Genomic DNA, 17,863 nt, shown 5'->3' on the forward strand with positions numbered 1-17,863 from the left:
AAAGACCTGGATTTAGAAGATTTAAAGGGACAAGCAATCTCAACATTTCTAAAGCTGAAAGAACTGAAGTAATAATTCAAGCCTCAACTTTCAATATTGAAGGCTCTGGTAGCGTAGTGGTTACGAATCGGGCTGTGAACCTTAAGGTCAGCGGTTTGAAACTACCAGCTGCTCCACGGGAGAAAGATGAGACTTTCTACTCCCGTACCTTGGAAACCCTGTACAGGGTCACTATGGGTCGAAACCGACTCGACGGCACTTAACAACAACAACAACAACATGGGCAAAAGAAGATGGAAGGAATACATAATCACTGTACCAAAAATAAATGGACAATGATCAACCATTTCAAGAGGTAGCATATGATCAAGGACTGTTAGTACTGAAGAAAGAAATTCAAGCTGTACTGAAGGCATTGGAGAAAAACAAGGCTCCCGGATCTGACAGACTACAAATGGAAGTCTTTCAACAAACTGATGCAGCCTTGGAGGCACTCACTCTTCCATATCAAGAAATTTGGAAGACAGTTACCAGTCAACTGAATTGGAAGAGATCCCTATTTGTGCCCCTTCCAAAGAGGTTACCCAATGAAATGTGGGAATCATCAAACAATATCATTAATATCACAGTATTACAAAATAGTTGCAATAGTACATTAAAAGGGAGGTGCCAAAAATTCAAGGCTGATTCAAGAGGACATGGAACTAGGGATATCACTGCTGACATGGGATAGTGTTGTTGTTGTTATGTGCCGTGGAGTCAGTTCTGACTCATAGTGACCCTGTACAGGGTTTCTGAGGCTGTAAATCTTTTCGGGAGCAGAAAGCCTCCTCTTTCTCCGGCAGAGCAGCTGGTAGTTTTGAACTGTTGATATTGCAGTTTGCAGCCCTCTTCGTAACCACTACACTACCAGAGCTCCTTGACATTGGATATACCTTGGCTGAAAGCAAAGAGTACCAGAAAAATAGTTACTTGTGTTTTATTGATTATGCAAAGGTTTTGACTATGCAAAGGATCATGAAAAACTATGAATATTATTGCTAAGAATGGGTGTTCCAGAATACTTCATTGTGCTCGTGAGGAACCTATACACAGACCAAGAAATAGTCATTAGAATAGAACAGGCAAATACTGAATGGTTTAAAGTCATGAAAGGTGTGAGCAAGGATTTATCTTTTCACCATATTATTTATTCTGTACAGTGAGCAAATAATCTTAGAAGCTGGATTATATGAAGTTGAATATGGCATCAGGATTGAAGGAAGACAAACAACCTGCAAAATGCAGATGACATAACTTTGCTTGCTGGAATCAAAGAGGACTTAAAATACTGATAAAGATCAAAGTATGGGTTGCACCTTAATGTAAAGGAAAAAAAAAAAATATCCTCACAACTGGACCAACAAATAACATGATAAATGCAGAAAAGTTTATGTTGTCAAAGACTTCATTTTGCTTGAATCCGCAATCAACACTAATAGAACCTGCAGTCAAGAAATTAAAAATAGGCAACTCTTCTGCAAAAGACCTCTTTAATGTGCTAAAGAACAAAGATGTCAGTTTGAGGCCTAAGGTGTGCCTGACCCCAGCCATGGTGTTTTCAATTACCTCATACGCATGTGAAAGTTGGACAACGAATAAGGAAGACTGTAGAATGATTGATACATTTTAATTATGATGTTGGAGAAGAATACGAAAAGTATCATGGACTTTCAGAAGAACAAACAAATTTGTCTTTTGAAGAAGTGCATCCAAAATGTTCCTTACATGAGAGAATGGGGAGACTACATCTCCATACCTTGGACGTGTCGTAAGAGGAATCAGTACTTGGAGAAGGGCATTATGCTTGGTAATATGAAGGGTCAGCAATGAATAGGAAGATCCCCATCAAAAGGGATTGACATAATGCAGTGTCAGTGGGTTCAAATGTAACAACAAATGTGAGGATGGTGCAGAAAGACTGGGCAGTGTTTTGTTCTTTGTGTATAGAGTTGCTCTTTGCGGGAAACAACTCTGCAGCACCTAACAACAACAATGTGAGTAGGAATTGACTAGGCAGCAATAGATTTAACAGAGTAGAGTGAATCTAAATGTAATCATTTCTCAGAGGTGTCTTAATGGATTCCTGATGGGGCAGTGGTTAATCAAAAATGCAGTGATTGGAACACACCAGGCTTGTTACAGAAGAAAGATGTGACAGTTTTCTTCCATGAAGAGTAGCCTTGGAAACCCTATGAGGCAGTTCTATTCTGTTGTATAGGGTTGCTACAAGTCAGAATTGACTCCCAGGCAGTGGATTTAGTGTTCGTTGCTTCTTATAAAAGAGCAGAATAGATACAAAGCCAAACACACAGGGAAAGATGGATGTATCTACAAAACAGGAATGCTAGGGATTGTTGGCAGAAGCTGAAAGAGACAATGAAGAATCTGAGGACCATCCCCTTGAGCTGATGCTTTCAATTCAAACTTCTAGTCTCCTGAACTGAAAAAAATAAGTACTGTTCTTTAAAACCACCCATTTGTGGTATTTTTGCTATTGTAGCATTAGATAACTAAGATGGAAATAATTTAACATTTTTGATAAAGTTGACATTGAGCAACATTTATGTCTCAAAAAGTATGCATTGATAAATATACCCTAAACAATCTATGGTACACATGCAGAAGACGTATATTAAATCACCCTTAGCATCATAGTTCACAATAACACAAACCTAGAAACAACCAGAAACTCAACTAAACAAAATGGGTAAATTGCAAGGCTTTCATATAATGTAATTCTATACATCAGTGAAAATAATGAACTTTCATACACATTTCAATTTGGATGAGCCTCAAAAGTATACTGTTGAGGGAACAAAGCAAGCCATAGAATAAATACCGTATGACACCATTTATATAAAGTTCAAAAACAGGCAAAACTAAACAAGATATTGTTTAGAGATACATGCATATTTGGTAAAGTTACAAAGAAAAGCAGGAGAAGAATTAAAACATTCTGCATAGTGGTTACTTTGAGATGGTGAGAGGCATAAGGAAGCACACATACAGGCTTCAATCAAAGTTGTTGATGAGATTCTATTTCTTAAGTTGAGTGGGAGGTACTGGGTGTTTTTAACATAGTTGTTGTTACTGCATGCATATATGTACATTGCATACACTCTTTTTATTTCTATTATACTTTACAATGTAGGATAAACAGTTTGGAATCTGTGTTCTGGAGAAGGGATTTTTGACTATTGAGTTTTACTCCAGACCTTAGTATCTAGCATAATTAGGCTGTGAGCTAGACTTTTCATTGGGGGACCCCAAAGTGCCAGTGTCTGTTAGCCTCCCCTTTGAGTCAATGCATGTTTCCAGAGTATCCAGCCTCTTACCTAAGAAATGCATACTTGGCACTCAGCAATTGTAAGCCCCAGGAGCAATGGGACAGGTGGAGCTAGAAGAATGGGGAATGGTATGCAGAATTTTGCTCCATCTTTTCTCCACTGTCCTGTGCACTTTGGAGATGAAGACCTGAGGTGTTTTGTTCCTTAGAAACTTTTAAGCAATTTCTGAGTTTTCAGTTCCAAGCTTCACCCTTGCCTTCTCATTTTACAGTTCTTCTGATTTTGGAGAGGGGGGTGGGAACAAACAGACTGTCTGTTATTGCTTGTGGCACCTGCTCTCTGTGCCTGTTTTGCTGAGTTCGTCTTCCCTCTTTTGTTTGCTTTTCCAACTACTCACATGTTCCTGATGTCTGTCATCCTCCATTGTCATCTCTTCTTTAGTCTCATTTTAGTGAGGTTTTGAATTCCAAATTGTGGTATATTCAGTTGGCAGTTCAAGCTCACCAGCTGCTCCTTGGAAACCCTATACAGGGTCGCTATGGGTCAGAATCGACTCAACGACACTTAACAACTTAACAACAGCAACAACTCCTGGTGTTGGAATCCTGGTGTGGCAAGGTGGCTTAATGTGCTGGACTGCAATGTAGGTTTGAACCACAAGATCAGTGGTTCAAGTTCACCAGCCACTCCTCAGAAACCCTATACAGGGTCATTATGAGTTGGAACCAACTTGCCAGCACCTAACACCAACAACAGCAACAACTGGTACGGCGCTGTAGGATCAGTACTGGACTGCAAACCACAAGGTCAGCAGTTCAAACATACCGGCTGCTCCTCTGAAACTCTACACAGGGTTGCTATGAGTCGGCATCAACTCAATGGTACTTAGCAACAATAACTACGACTATCTGCTGTAAGACTTCTTTAAGATTTTAAAGAGCAAAGATGCCACTATGAGGACTAAGGTGTGCCTGATCCAAATCATGATATTTTTAAATTTCCTTATAAGCATGTGAAAGCTGGACAGTAAATAAGGAAGACCGAAGAATAATGGATGCATTTGAATCGTGGAGTTCGCAAAGAATATTGATAGTCCATGTACTGCCAGGATAATCAATGAATTTGCCTTGAAAGAAGTAACGCAGCCAGAATGTTCCTTAGGAGTGAGGATGGAGACGCTTTGGACATGTTATCAGAAGGGACCAGTGCTTGGAAAAGGCCACCATTCTTAGTAAAATAGAGGATCAACCAAAAAAGAGGAAGATTCACAACAAGATAGATTGATACAGTATTGCAACAATGGGCTTAATCATAGGAAAGCTTGTCAGAATGGTACAGGACCAAGCAATGTTTCATTCTGTTATACACATGGTTGTTATGAGTCAGAGTCCACTTAATGGCACCAAACATTAACGACTACTCTCAACACAGTTTAGCACAGAATAATAAGCCCCATTTTGTAGTTAAAGAAACTGAGAGCTCAAAGGGATTGCCACTTGCTTAAAATCAAGATTCAGTCAATTGTGTGAATGATTCCAAGAGATTTTCCCTCTCTGGTCCTGGTGTGGCATTGTGGGTTAATGCGCCAGACTGCAAAGTCATTTGAACTGCAAGTTCGGTGGTTGAAGTTCACTAGCTGCTCCTCGGAAACCCTATACAGGGTCTTTATGGGTCAGAATCGATTCAACAGCACTTAGCAACAGCAATAACTGTATTCTTCTATAGGAGAGCACTTAAGAGTCTTGCAATTCTCTGGCTTCAGCTGCATCCACCATCTAAGCCAGAGCTCTCCTGCTGTTTGTTGTTAGGTGCCATCAAGTTGGTACCGACTCATAGCGACCTTATGCACAGCAGAACAAAACACTGCCCAATCCTGGGCCCACAACTGCTCTCCATTGGGTGTAATGAACAACCTGTAGCAGGCCATTGAGGACTGGAGTGACCCAGGCTGCTCTCAGCCAAGCGTCCCTTGCATGCAAGTAAAATGACCTGGATTATCGAAGGCATCACAGAAGCAGGGAGTTTCCTTTGGCAGCAGCAGCTAATCACTAAGATTACCAGCCTGATTCATACCAAAATGTACTTGAAATGAAATGTTATCCAGCAGGCTTGCGGGATAAATAGAAAGAGGAGGCAGAGATGGGAACTTCTTCTTTGACAACCACAAGTTTCCTGTGCTCTCTTGGAACCAAATTCTGGTTTTGACTAAATGGAGAATCTCCAAGAAAGGAAGGTTGGTGGGAGGGATTTCTCGAAAAAGCACACTTTGTTGCCTTCAGTCGATTTTTCTTCTCCCCTTCTATCCTCACCTCATTGTATCCTTTATTTCTGTCCTCTCTGACCCATCTCCACTGTCTCCATCTGCTGCCGACTGAAATGACTCAGATCCTATGGTAGGCATTCCTGGTGAGTTCATAGGGAGGCCAGGTTACTAAGGGAACCATGAGTGGGCCCTGAACGGGTCTGGTGCTGACAATGGGGGCATGCGGGCAGGCTAGAGAGGAGCAAGGGACCACATGAAAGGTTTTGCCTTCTCTGTACATCCTGTGAAGTCTAAAGTCCCCGTATGGTCCTATGCTGAGTTTCACCCATACTCGGTCTTGAGACTCCTATGATCTCACAGGCTGGCATAGGATATGATTACTGGGGATTTTAGAGCCCAAGAGAAAAGGCAATGATCACAAATAAGAGCCCAACATTTTCCTGTGAAATGAAAATCACTTACTAAGTAATCAGATCTAAGAAGCTCTCCAGTCACAGTGGTGTGAGGTGTGCCTTCACCATTCATCTGCCATCATGGTTCAAAGTTTCACCTCCACTCACACAATGATGCCTGAACCAGCCCTCCGTCTGTAGTAGTTTTCCACTTTTGATGTGGCACTATAGGATATGCATGGGACTACTAACCACAGTGTTGGTGGTTCAAACTCACAAGCTGCTCCCTTGAAACCCTATATAGGGTCACTATGAGTCAGAACGGACTTGATGGCCCTTAACAACAACAGCAATTTTTAATTTTATAGCAGGAAATACAAGCAGGCACAACGCAGTAGACCCTGTACTGCTTCAGGATAAGGACCCCATTTATTTTTAACTTTTAATAAATAGAAAACCTAGGGTTAAAAGAACACACTTTTTTTTTTCCAGCCAGTTTCTGTTTATTGATGTAAGATGCTCAGGCCTTGACTGCGCGTCCTTCTCAGTGCTACAGCAACTCCTCCCACTGCTGTTTCTTGTTCTTCAGGTTCTCCTCGTGCTTGTAGACTCTGCGGCACATGGCACACGTTTTCTTGGGTGGCAGATGCAGGGGTTTGTACTTCTGGCCCTTGTAGAACTTCCAGGGGTTCTCCTTCTGAGTCTGGTTGATGACAGTGAGAACCCTGGCAATGGATTTGCGGACAACGCGGATTTTAGAGAGCTAGGATCCTCACTGCCAGTCTCTTTGGCGACATGCAGCTGGGACAACTCCACCCTCAGGTCATCCAGCTGTTTCAGCAGCTCCTCCTCCTCTTTCTTGCCACAAAGGTCCCGTGCCTTGATCTTGGCCATGGATGAGCGAAAAAACCCGCACCGCCACTTGATCTGAAGCCAAGGGAAAGAGAAGAACTCAACATTTCAGTATAAAAGAACAGTATTAATCCTATTATTTACGTTGTATTTATTGAAAGGCTACATGTGTTAGGAGCTGATTTAAGTACTTTTGCATGCATCTTCTTATTTTTTAGAGCAGTCCTTTGGGGAGGTACTATTACTTTTTCTTAGAATCTGAAGTCCAGAGAAGTTAAGAAATGTGGCCAAAAAATAGATGACTACATTGTATGTATTCATATGTCATCATCTTTCTCTCTGTCTACACTGTACTACGTCATTATAAAGGAAAAAAAAAATTCCTCTATGCCCCAAATCCAGCAAATAATTAAGGAACTCCTGTGTATTAAGCACTGTGCTAAATATCAGGGATCCAAAATTTAGTCAAATATAGTTCTTGCCCTCAAGGAACTTATGGTTAGAGGGGTGGGTGGACCCAAACACAACTTCAGGCAGTCTGTGTGGAACCAAGTGCAATGAAGTATGAGAGGCGTCAATGAATCCTGACCATGGAGATCTGGGAAGAAGAGTAGCTCTTACGTGGTGAAGGGAAAGAAAGACATTGCAGGCAGAGGGAAGGATGTAACGAAAATGGGAGACACAAAAAGATATAGTGGCGTATGTGACTTTGACCCTTGTGGATGAGTTATCTCTCAGTTGTAGTCAAAGGTATAAGCACAATGACAACAGCTATTTCAGATGACTGGTCTCTTGTAGCACCTCAGTCCCTTACTGGATGAGACATACAAATCAGGGACCCCTACAGTGACTATATTTGTAGATGGCCACCGTTCATTTATCTTTGTTAATTGCCTAAAAGACAAATGTTGAGAGTTGCTAGTTAAAAAGCAAGCTTGGATTGGGAGAGATAATCAGAGAGCATGCATTACAAGTCCAGTTGGATGTGGGACTCCATTCCAGCAACCTGTCACCCTTTCAGATTTCCATATCTGTGCTCAGGACACACAGCAATCATGTGACTTTCTTGGCCTTGGATGAATAGTAAATGTGACTTTAGGAGTCACCTTACTGGGTGAACCTTTAGATCAAAGACAGTAATTTTGCTGAAGGGCATTGAGAGGAGAGGAGAACAGGAAGGGACAATAGAAGGAACACTGAGAACATAGTAGCTACAGGGAAGACAGGTTGTTGGTGAAGAGGAGAGTTCCACCTTTGATAGCTGGAGACCAGGGGAGGACCAAAGATGTTCTTGTCTTAGGGAATCACATCTGGAATCCTGTTTTTTCTCAGGGTGAAGTAGGTAGAAGGAAAAGGGCATTGAGAGCAAGGAAGTCACAATGACTAAAAGGAATCTGCAGGTTTAAAATGGTCAAAGGAATTGGGAATCATTTACTTTGGATTAAAAGTAAAAGGAAACAAGGAAGTGTTAACAGAATTACTGACTGGTGAGACACAAACCCAAAAAAGCTTTGCAACATGGAGATTGGATGGAGGGAATTAGGGCTACAGAGGGGTTTCTTAGGAAGTGTATTTCTTACACTGGACTCCTTTGTATGCCTGTGGTTGTGGCACACAATTTATACTCCAATAACTCTCTTTGTCTTGTAGTGAAAGTCATTGTGTAGATTCATGATGACTATTGGAGCTTGTATGGAGTCTGGAAGAGTGAGTGATCATGTACATAGGGCTGAACCCTCAGACAGGTCTCTGAAACATTTGGGGCAGGAAAAGAGGTAATAAAAGCTGGCACTTTGTGAATTATCCTATGACCTATTCCAAAGGCACTCTTGATGCATCTCTGAATTTATCACCTGTTACCGATTGAATTGTGAGTCCCCAAAAGATATGTTGAAGTCCTAACCACTGGTATCTGCAAATATGACCTTGCTTAGAAATAGGGTCTTTGAAGATGTCTGGTGAGATATTGTGGGATAAGCATTGGACTGCTAACTGTAAACCAACCCGCTCCAAGGACACCCTATACAGGGTTGCTATGATTCAACAGCACTGAGCCACAGCATCAGCTAATTTAGTGCCAGTGGTTAAACATTCTGCTGCTAATGGAAAGGTTGGTGGTTTGAACACACTTGCTGGTTCCATGGGAGAAAGAACTAGTGCTGTGATTCTGTAGAGATCATGGCTAAGAGAATCCTGTCCTATGGAGCAGATCTACTGTGTCACGTGGGGTCTCTATGAGTTGAAAAGGACTTGAGGGTATCTAACAACAGCATCAACTAACTTGACATGAGGTCATATTGGAGTAGCATTGACCCAAATCCAGTATTGCTGGTGTCCTTATTAAAAAAAGAAGAGACACAGACTCAGACACATGTGCAGTAGGAAGATGGTCTCATGAAGACTGAGGAATTATGGAATTAAGCTGCAGTGGCAAGTCAAGGAATACCCAGGACTACCAGAAGCAGAGAGACAATAAAGGATCTTATTCTAGAGCCTCCCCAAAGAGCATGACCATGCTAAACCCCCAGATTTGGACTTCTCACCTCCAAGAGGGTGAGTCAATACACTTCTGTCAGTTTAGGCCACCCACGTAGAGGTACTTTGTTATGGTAGCCCTAGTAAACCAATGTACCACCAATATAATATCCTCAGTCACATGATGTCTCTCCTCCTTCCTGTGTGTGTGTGTGGGGGGTGGGGTGGGGTGGCGGGGGTTGGATAACTTCATGGGAGATACAATTATTATTACGCATGCAAATCCCAGACACAGCCATGATGACTAATGTGGTATGTTTGAGCATGAACTTCCCATCTGAGCTAATACAAAAGTCACCAGATTTGGTGAGACTCACTGGTGTATGTTGTTATTGTTAGGTGTTATAGAGTCAGTACTAACTCACAGTGACTGTAGGTACAACAGAACAAAACACTGGCTGATCCTACACCATCCTCAACCCATTGCTGCTGCCACCATGTCAATCCATCCCCTTGAGGCTCTTCCTCTTTTTTACTGATCCTCCACTTCCTGACTTTTAAGGTTCATTCTGGCTATACTTCTAATACAAATTTTTTGTTTTTCTGACAGGCCATGGTACTTTAATACTCTTCTCTAACACCATACATAACTCAAGTGCAGCAATTCTTCTATGGTTTTCCTTATTCATTGTCCAACTTACACATGCATATGAGCCTGTTGAAAATACCATGGCTTTGGTCAGGTGTACCTTAATCTTCAAACTGATATCTTAGCTCTTGAGCACTTTAAAAAAGTCTTGTGCAGCAGATTTGTCTAATGCAATACGTCAGTTGATTTCTTGACTTCTTCCATGAGTATTGTTTGTGGATCCAAGCAAAATGAAGTCTTTGACAATGGCAATCTTTTCTCCATTTATCGTGATGTTATTTATTGGTCCAGTTGTGAGAAATTTTGTTTTCTTTACAATGAGGTTCCAATCCGTACTGACGGCTGTAATTTTTCAAATCTTCATTAGTAAGTATTTTATTTTCTCTTTACTTTCAACAAGCAAGGTTGTATTATCTGCATTATCATAAATTGTTAATGAATCCTCCTCCAATCCTGATGCCATGTTCTTCTTATAATCCAGTTTCTTGGATAGTTTACTCAGGATACAGATTGAATAGTGATGGTGGTGGTTGTGTGCAGTGGAGTTGGTTCTGACTCACAGCGACCCTGTATAGGGTTTCTGAGGTTGTAAATCTTTATGGGAGCAGAAAGCCTCATTTTTATCCCACAAAATGGCTGGTAGTTTCAAACTGCTGACCTTGAGTATAGCAGCCTGACTTGTAACCACCATTCTACCAGAGCTCCTTACAGATTGAATAAATATGGTGAAATTATACAACTCTGGCACATACCTTACTTGATTCTAAGTCACTCAGTAATATCCCTTTTCTGGGCTAATGACTGCTTCTTGATTTATGTACAAGTTGCTCAAGAGCACAATTTAGTGTTCTGGGAATACCCATTCTTTGCAATGCATAGTTTGTTATGACCCACACAAAATGCCTTAGAATAGTAAATAAAGGACAAGTAAACATCTGTCTAGTATTCTCTGCTTTCAGCAATGATGTCATCAACGATATCCCTAGTTTTCCATTCTTTTCTGAATCTGACTTGAATCTCAGCTTGATCAATGCTTGAGTGTGTTCTTCCCTTTTGGCTTTCTCATTCAATGTCTCTGCACATTTCATTAGAATACTTTGATTTGCCTTCTCAAGCTGCCCTTGGGCTTTTCTGTACAGCTCTTTTACTTCTTCATCTCTTCTATTAGCTTTAGCTTCTCTGTGCTCAACAGCAAGTTTCAGAGTCTCTTCTGACATTCATTTTTATTTTCTTTGTCTTTTTCATGACCTTTGCTTTCTTCCTGTTTGATGTTCCTTTTCTTCCTTAGATGGACAATTATAAAATACACTTCATAAGTTTTTTGTTTTTTTTCAGTTGGATGTAGAACTAAGTTCCTGTGGTTGTGATGGTGTGCAGTGGAGTTGGTTCCGACTCCTAGGGTTTCCAAGGCTATAAAGCTTTATGGGAGTAGAAAGCCTAATCTCTCTTTTGTGGAACAGCTGGTAATTTCGAACTTCTGACTTTGAGGTTAGCAGCCCAACTCATTACCACTATGCTACCAGAGCTCCTTGATGTTCTTGATATCATCCCACAATTCTAAAGCATCAAATCTGTTCTTGGATAATCTTTATTTTCTACAACATCCCCACTTAATACTGAGGCATGAGTTTCAGAGGGTTCCAATTCCCCTTCTGTTGAAACCTCTGACACTTGATAAATAGCAAGCAAAGAGGAATCAAGAATGTTTGTTGTTTCCATTTTTTCCATGAACTTTTTGATGTCTCTTTGTGTGTATAAAACTTACTTTTGTTGTTGAAAAAATATATAGCAGAACATACACCAATCACAATTTTTCTACTTGTAAATTTCAGTGATATTGATTACATTCTTTAAGCTGTGCAACCATTTTTACCCTCCTTTTCCAAATGGTTCCTTCTATTTTTTCCCACGGCTCCAACATAATGCTGGCCATGTAGCAGATAATAATTTTTGTAAACAATTTAAAAGCAATTTAAAAAAACAAACTTTGAAGCTTATTATTATGGGATAAAAATCAATATCATATCTACTTAAGCATGAATGGTCCTAGATGAATTCATTTTAACCTTCAATGACAATTAGAAAAGGAATTCAAACAAAAAGTTTTTAGTATGTGTTGAAGAATGGTAAGGTTTTGTTTCTCTGTGTGAGACCGTATGCTGAGTCCTAAATATTATTGCATTGAATCCTTCCCACAACTCCTGATCTGGATACAGTAACTGTCGCTGTTTTGTAGGTGAAAGGTTCAAAGAGGGTTTGTAATGGTCTCATTGGAGCTGTTAACCCAAGACTTAACTTAGTCCTTTGGGGTTGGCAAGTCTGCACCTACTTTTCAACATTGTTAGATTCAATGGCTATTGCTGGAATCTTCCTGGTGGTCCCGTTGTGACAAGAAGCAGTGGTTTCACACACCACTCAACTCTAACTCTTCCCCTTGGTTTTGGGGTAAGAACTAAGAAAGGAACAGCGTCATCTCCTTAGCATGGGAAGCTTCGTCCCAGCCCAAATACCCCAAACCAAACCCATTGCTGGTAAGTTGATTCTGACTCATTGTGTCCCTATGGTGGTGGTGGTTATGTGCCATGGAGTCAGTATAGTAGGACAGAATAGAACTGCCTCATAGACTTTCAAGCTGTATCTTCACGGAAGCAGACAGTCACATCTTTCTCCTGTAGAGCAGCTGGTAAGTTTGAACCATCGAGCTTTTGTTTAGCAGCCAAGCACTTCAATATTGTGCCACTAGGGTTCTTTTTGGTCCTAGAAGCTCCCTTAAAACACTAAACTTGAGAACACTGCTGAAGGGATTTGTTTTATTTATCTGTTGGACAGAGTTCCTGGGTGGGGCAAACAGTGAACACACTCAAATGTTCACTCAAAGGTTGGTGGCTCCCATCCACTCAGGGGCACCTTGGAAAAATAAGAAACACACAAGTGACATTCCCAAACAAAAAATGAGCGTTTGAAAACCTTAAGGGAGCACAGTCTACTCTGACACCTGTGGGTCTCCACGTGTTAGAATCAACTCTACAGCAATTAATCTTTTGGAGCGCCTTCTACAAAGCCTCCACACCTGGGCTTTCACAAGCTCTGAGAGTGAGTGAATGTGCGGAATTTGCGAACGGGTGTGAGCAGGGGTAGGCAGCAAGTGCTTCCTTTGCTGACCGCTGTTGCCAGTTTTGTGTTTTGTAAATGTCCCTTCTCCACAGATGGCCTTTTACACTCATATGTCTGATTATCAGAGAGAACAACAGGGTGGAGAAGATTGAGGTTGGAGCTAAAAGAATTTGATGAGGCCATAAAGATAGGGAAGAAGAATTAGGTTAGCCAGGGTATTTAGAGAGCTGAGGTAGACCATGAGTGTAGGCTTCTTGAGTGCCCAGGCTGGCTCCACCACTTAGTAGCTGTGTTCACATTAACTGCTAATTAATTTATTAATATCCCACTTTCCTCATCATACCTTTCAGGGCTATTGTGAATTTAAGTGAGTCAATTTGTCTTAAGCACATAGACCCATGTCCGATCTGCTTAATATATGTGAGCTCTTGCTATTAATATCATTTTAAGGGTGTTTTGAAAAAAAAAAAAGAAAGTGGAGTTGAAAGAATACATCTCCCTCCGTGATATGTGCCAGAGGAGTAAAATGTGTATAGTAGAAGGCAGTGTAGAGTTGCTAGACTTGACAAAAATATAAGGTTCCAAATTAAATTGGAATTTCAGATAGACAATAAACAACTATTTTAGTATAAGTAGATTCATGCGATATTTGTCACTTATCTGTAGTCCAAATTTAACTTTGAGTCCTGGTTTTTATCTGGCATCTCCAAGAGGAGGAGGAGGGGAAGAAATTGAATTTTCTATTTACATCTGGAGAAAAAATGTTGGTGCATTAATAGCACTATCCCGTTCACCCTGGCTTCTGGTGTTAGGTTTCCAGCAGACTGAAGGTGAAACTCACAACCTCTGTCTTCAATAGCTGGGACCAGGCAGACATTTTACTGTATTAATCTGCACAGACCCTTCCACCCCTACCTCCTGCCATGACAGCAGAGACCTGTGTCTCCTGGTTGTTGAGCTATCCTATCCTGTACCCCAAGTCCCTTCCCCCAAACACACAAGCATACAAAGACTTTGGCTAGAGATAGAGAGGTTAAAGGGGATAAGGGGTGGAGAAATTATTGGAGTGTTATTAAAATAGCATCTGCAGAGATCATCCTAGGATAGCCATACTTGGAGGTTGAAAAACATCAGCAGGCCAGGCAGGGAAAGAGCTTTGCAGGAACAGGGGGCAGAAGGGTGGGATGGGTAGTGGGGCTGGGGGTGGGCAAAAGGAGGGAGAAGAACGTTCCTCTCTTACTTCACATAATTTCACAATTTTTCTTTCCTGGATTTTTTTCCCCCAACCTTTTTGGTAAAACCTATTCCCAAGTACCAGGTAATAAGAGTCAGCTCCAATTCATAGTGACCTTGTATAGGGTTTCTGAGGCTACAGATCTGTAAAACCTCATTTTTCTGTGACTGATGGATTTGAAGGAGTGGCTGATGGATTTGAAGTGCTGATTTTGCGACTGGCAGCCCACCATGCCATTAGGACTATTTTTTCTTTGTCTTATATTCATGATTTTATATTTTCTTTGACATCTTATGTTTACTTATCAGTAAAGAAGAAAGTGGAGTGGCTTAAGAATAGCCTATGCTGAGATATAGAAGGATGTTCTAAGCATGACATCAAAGGAAGAAATCCACAAGAAAAATATTGATAAAAGTGATTCCATAAAGCATTAATAACTTTTGTATGTCTCAAGATAGCATAGAAAACACACATAGGAGTATTTATTTCCTGAATCTTCTTTTATAAAGAGCTTTTACAAATCTTTAACAAAGAGGAACATACAAAATCAATGAAATAATTTTAAAATGGCAAATAAATACATATGGAAAAAAAAATGCCTACCTGAATGTTAATAAATGATTAAAATTTAGACAACATTGATATATTTTCATGTCTAATAAAACAATACAATTATTTTAAAACATAAAATAGTGACAAGAATGTTCAGAAACTGATATTTGCAGACACTTTAATTTGTAGTATTAAAAGGTACACATTTTTTGAATGATAATGAGATAGCTGTTGTTTGTTGTGTGCCATCCAGTTGGGTCTGACTCATAGTGACCCTGAGTAGGGTTTGAACTGCCAACCTTGCAGTCACTAGTCCAGTGCGTACCTATAGCACCACACCAGTGCTCAATGACATAATAGACATCAAAGCTGTTTTTTGTTTTTTTTAAATGCTATCCTTTAGGTCAATCATTCCAATTTTTAGAATCTTTTAATGAAATAGCTCATAATAAGAAAAAAACTTGACACTAACAATTGTTTTAATAAGTTATGTTACATTAATAATTGAAATTCCTTGTAGCCATTTAAACTCAAGCACTGTTGTTGTTACATGCAGTGGAGACTGTTTTGACTCATAGTGACCCTGTGTAGAGTTTCCAAGGCTTTAAATCTTTTGCAAGAGCAGAAAGCCTCATCTTTCTCCCACAGAGCAACTGGTGGGTTTGAAACGTTGACCTTGTGGTTCACAGTCCAATGCTTATATAGCCACTGCACTCCGTAGATGTAGGACAGTGATGGCTTTGTAACAATTTTCGGTGAAGTTCCTGGAGTGGAATGTAGAGTTCTATCTCTCATTCTTTTTTATACCAAGTAAGTGCCCTCAAGTCGGTTCTGACTCATAGTGACACTATATAGGGTTCTGAGGAGCGATTGGGGATTTGAACCACCGATCTTGCTTGCTTCATAAAGTGAATTTGGAAGTTTTCCATCCTTTTCTATGTTATGAATTTGTTTCAGTAGAGCTGGTGTCAGTTCTCTGAGTGTTTGGTAGAATTCATCAGTACCTTTGGACCTGGACTTTTTTTAGTTGGGAGATTTTTAATGACTAGGTCAATTTATTCTTTTGTTATAGGCCTGTTCCCTACTTCAGCCTGTGTTAGTTTAGGTAGGTCATGTGTTTCTTGAAATTCATTCATTTTGTTCTAGGTTTTCTAACTTGTTGAAGTACAATTCTTCACTGTTATTATCCTTTTGATTTCTGTTGGTTTTGTCATGACATCACCCATACAATTTCTTATTTGTGTTATTTGTATCTTCTCCTCTTTTGCTTGGGTTGTCAATGTTTTGTTGATTTTATTAATTCTTTCTAAGAACCAACTTCTTGTCTTGTTGATTATTCTATTGTTTTTCTTTTATTTTTGCTCTAACTTTTATTATTTCTTTTCTTCTGGCTGCAGTAGGCATACTTTGCCGATCTTTTCCTAATTGTTGGAGATGTTTGATTAAGGTGCTGACATCTTTTTGGATGTATGCATTTATTGCTATAAATTATCCTCTGTGCACTGCTTTTCCAATATCCCAAAAGTTTTTGATAAGTTGTGATTTTTGTTCTTATTTGACTCAAGGAAATTTATTTTATTTGATCTATTACCCAGTAGTTTTTAAGCAGGGTGTTGTTCAAGTTCTCCGTATTTGATATTTTTTCCCTTGATTATCCTATTGTTGATTTCTAATTTATAGCATAGTAATCTTAAGGTGGAGGGTCAGAGAAAAAGAGGAAGACCCCCAATGAGATGGATTGGCCGAGTGGCAGCATCGATGGACTCAAGCATGGCAACAGTAGTGAGGTTGGCCCAGGATCGGGCAGTGTTTCATTCTGCATAAGGTCGCTATGTGTTGGTACTGACTTGATGGCACCTAACAACAACAACAACAATCTTAAAAGATACTTTGTAGTGTTCTGATGCTTTAAAGTTTATTGAGCCTTGCTTTGTGGCCTAACGTATGGTCTATTCTAGAGAATGTTTCATGTAGACTGGAAAAGAAATTCAACTGTGTACATGTCTATGAGATCAAGTTAGTTGATTGTGTTGTTTAGTTTTCTGTCCTTCATCAAAAGTGATACATTAAAATCTCCTATTATTATAGAGTTGTCTATTTCTTTCTTCAGTTCTCTTAGAACCTCTTTATGTATTTTGAGGTTCTTTCATTGGGAGCATAGATATTTATTATGGTTGTGTCGTCTCATAGAATTGACCACTAATCATGACATAATGTCCCTTCTTTGTCTTTTATGCTGGATTTTCCTTAACTCTATTTTATCAGGGATTAAAATTGTCACTCTTGCTCATTTTTGATTACTTGATGTAATTTTTTTCCATCCTTTGATTTTTAGTCTATTTTTGTTTTTGCCTTTAAAATATGTCTCTTGTAAACAGCTTATTGAAGAATCCTGTTTTCTCATCTCTGTCTCTTGATTGGTGTGTGCTGTGGGTTAAAGCACTAGATCACAAGGTAGGTTTGAATCACAGTGTCGATAGTTCAAACTCACCAACCACTCCTTGGTAGCCCTATGCAGGGTCACTGAGTCGGAACTGACTCGACGACACTTCACAGCAACAGTAAATGATTCAATTGCAGTTATTTTGCTATGTTCTTTTGTGGTGCTGCTGATTTCTTAGTTCCATAGAATTTTCTGCACTGAGTTAATTTTATTTGTGGATTTTCTTTATTTCTGTTGTATTGTTGTTGTTGTTAAGTGCCACCAAGTTGGTTCCAACCCATAGCAACCCTGAATAGGGTTTCTGAGGAGCAGCTGGTGAGCTTTAACCACCGACCTTCCAGTTTAAATGGCTTGCAGTCTGGAGCATTAACCCCACAGCATCACACCAGGAGTCTATTGTATTAGTTTCTATTAAATTTTTCAGATTTTTCTTTTATTTTGATCTGAAGATGTATTCATTTTCTTTTAGATTACCCTGTAATTTATTAATTTTCCCCCTTTTAAAACAGTTTGGTTTGTCTTGAAATCTACTTGAATATCTGCACTATTTTTTTTTTTTT

At 39.9% G+C, this 17,863-nt stretch overlaps 1 pseudogene; it reads right to left on the reverse strand.

Moving 5' to 3' along the window:
- Nucleotides 1-6,534: 6,534 nt before the first annotated feature.
- Nucleotides 6,535-6,878, reverse strand: LOC102828041 (annotated as a pseudogene).
- Nucleotides 6,879-17,863: the final 10,985 nt, after the last annotated feature.

This window comes from Chrysochloris asiatica, unplaced genomic scaffold, assembly GCF_000296735.1.
Source record: "Chrysochloris asiatica unplaced genomic scaffold, ChrAsi1.0 scaffold00110, whole genome shotgun sequence".
NCBI classification, from domain to species: Eukaryota; Metazoa; Chordata; class Mammalia; order Afrosoricida; family Chrysochloridae; genus Chrysochloris; species Chrysochloris asiatica.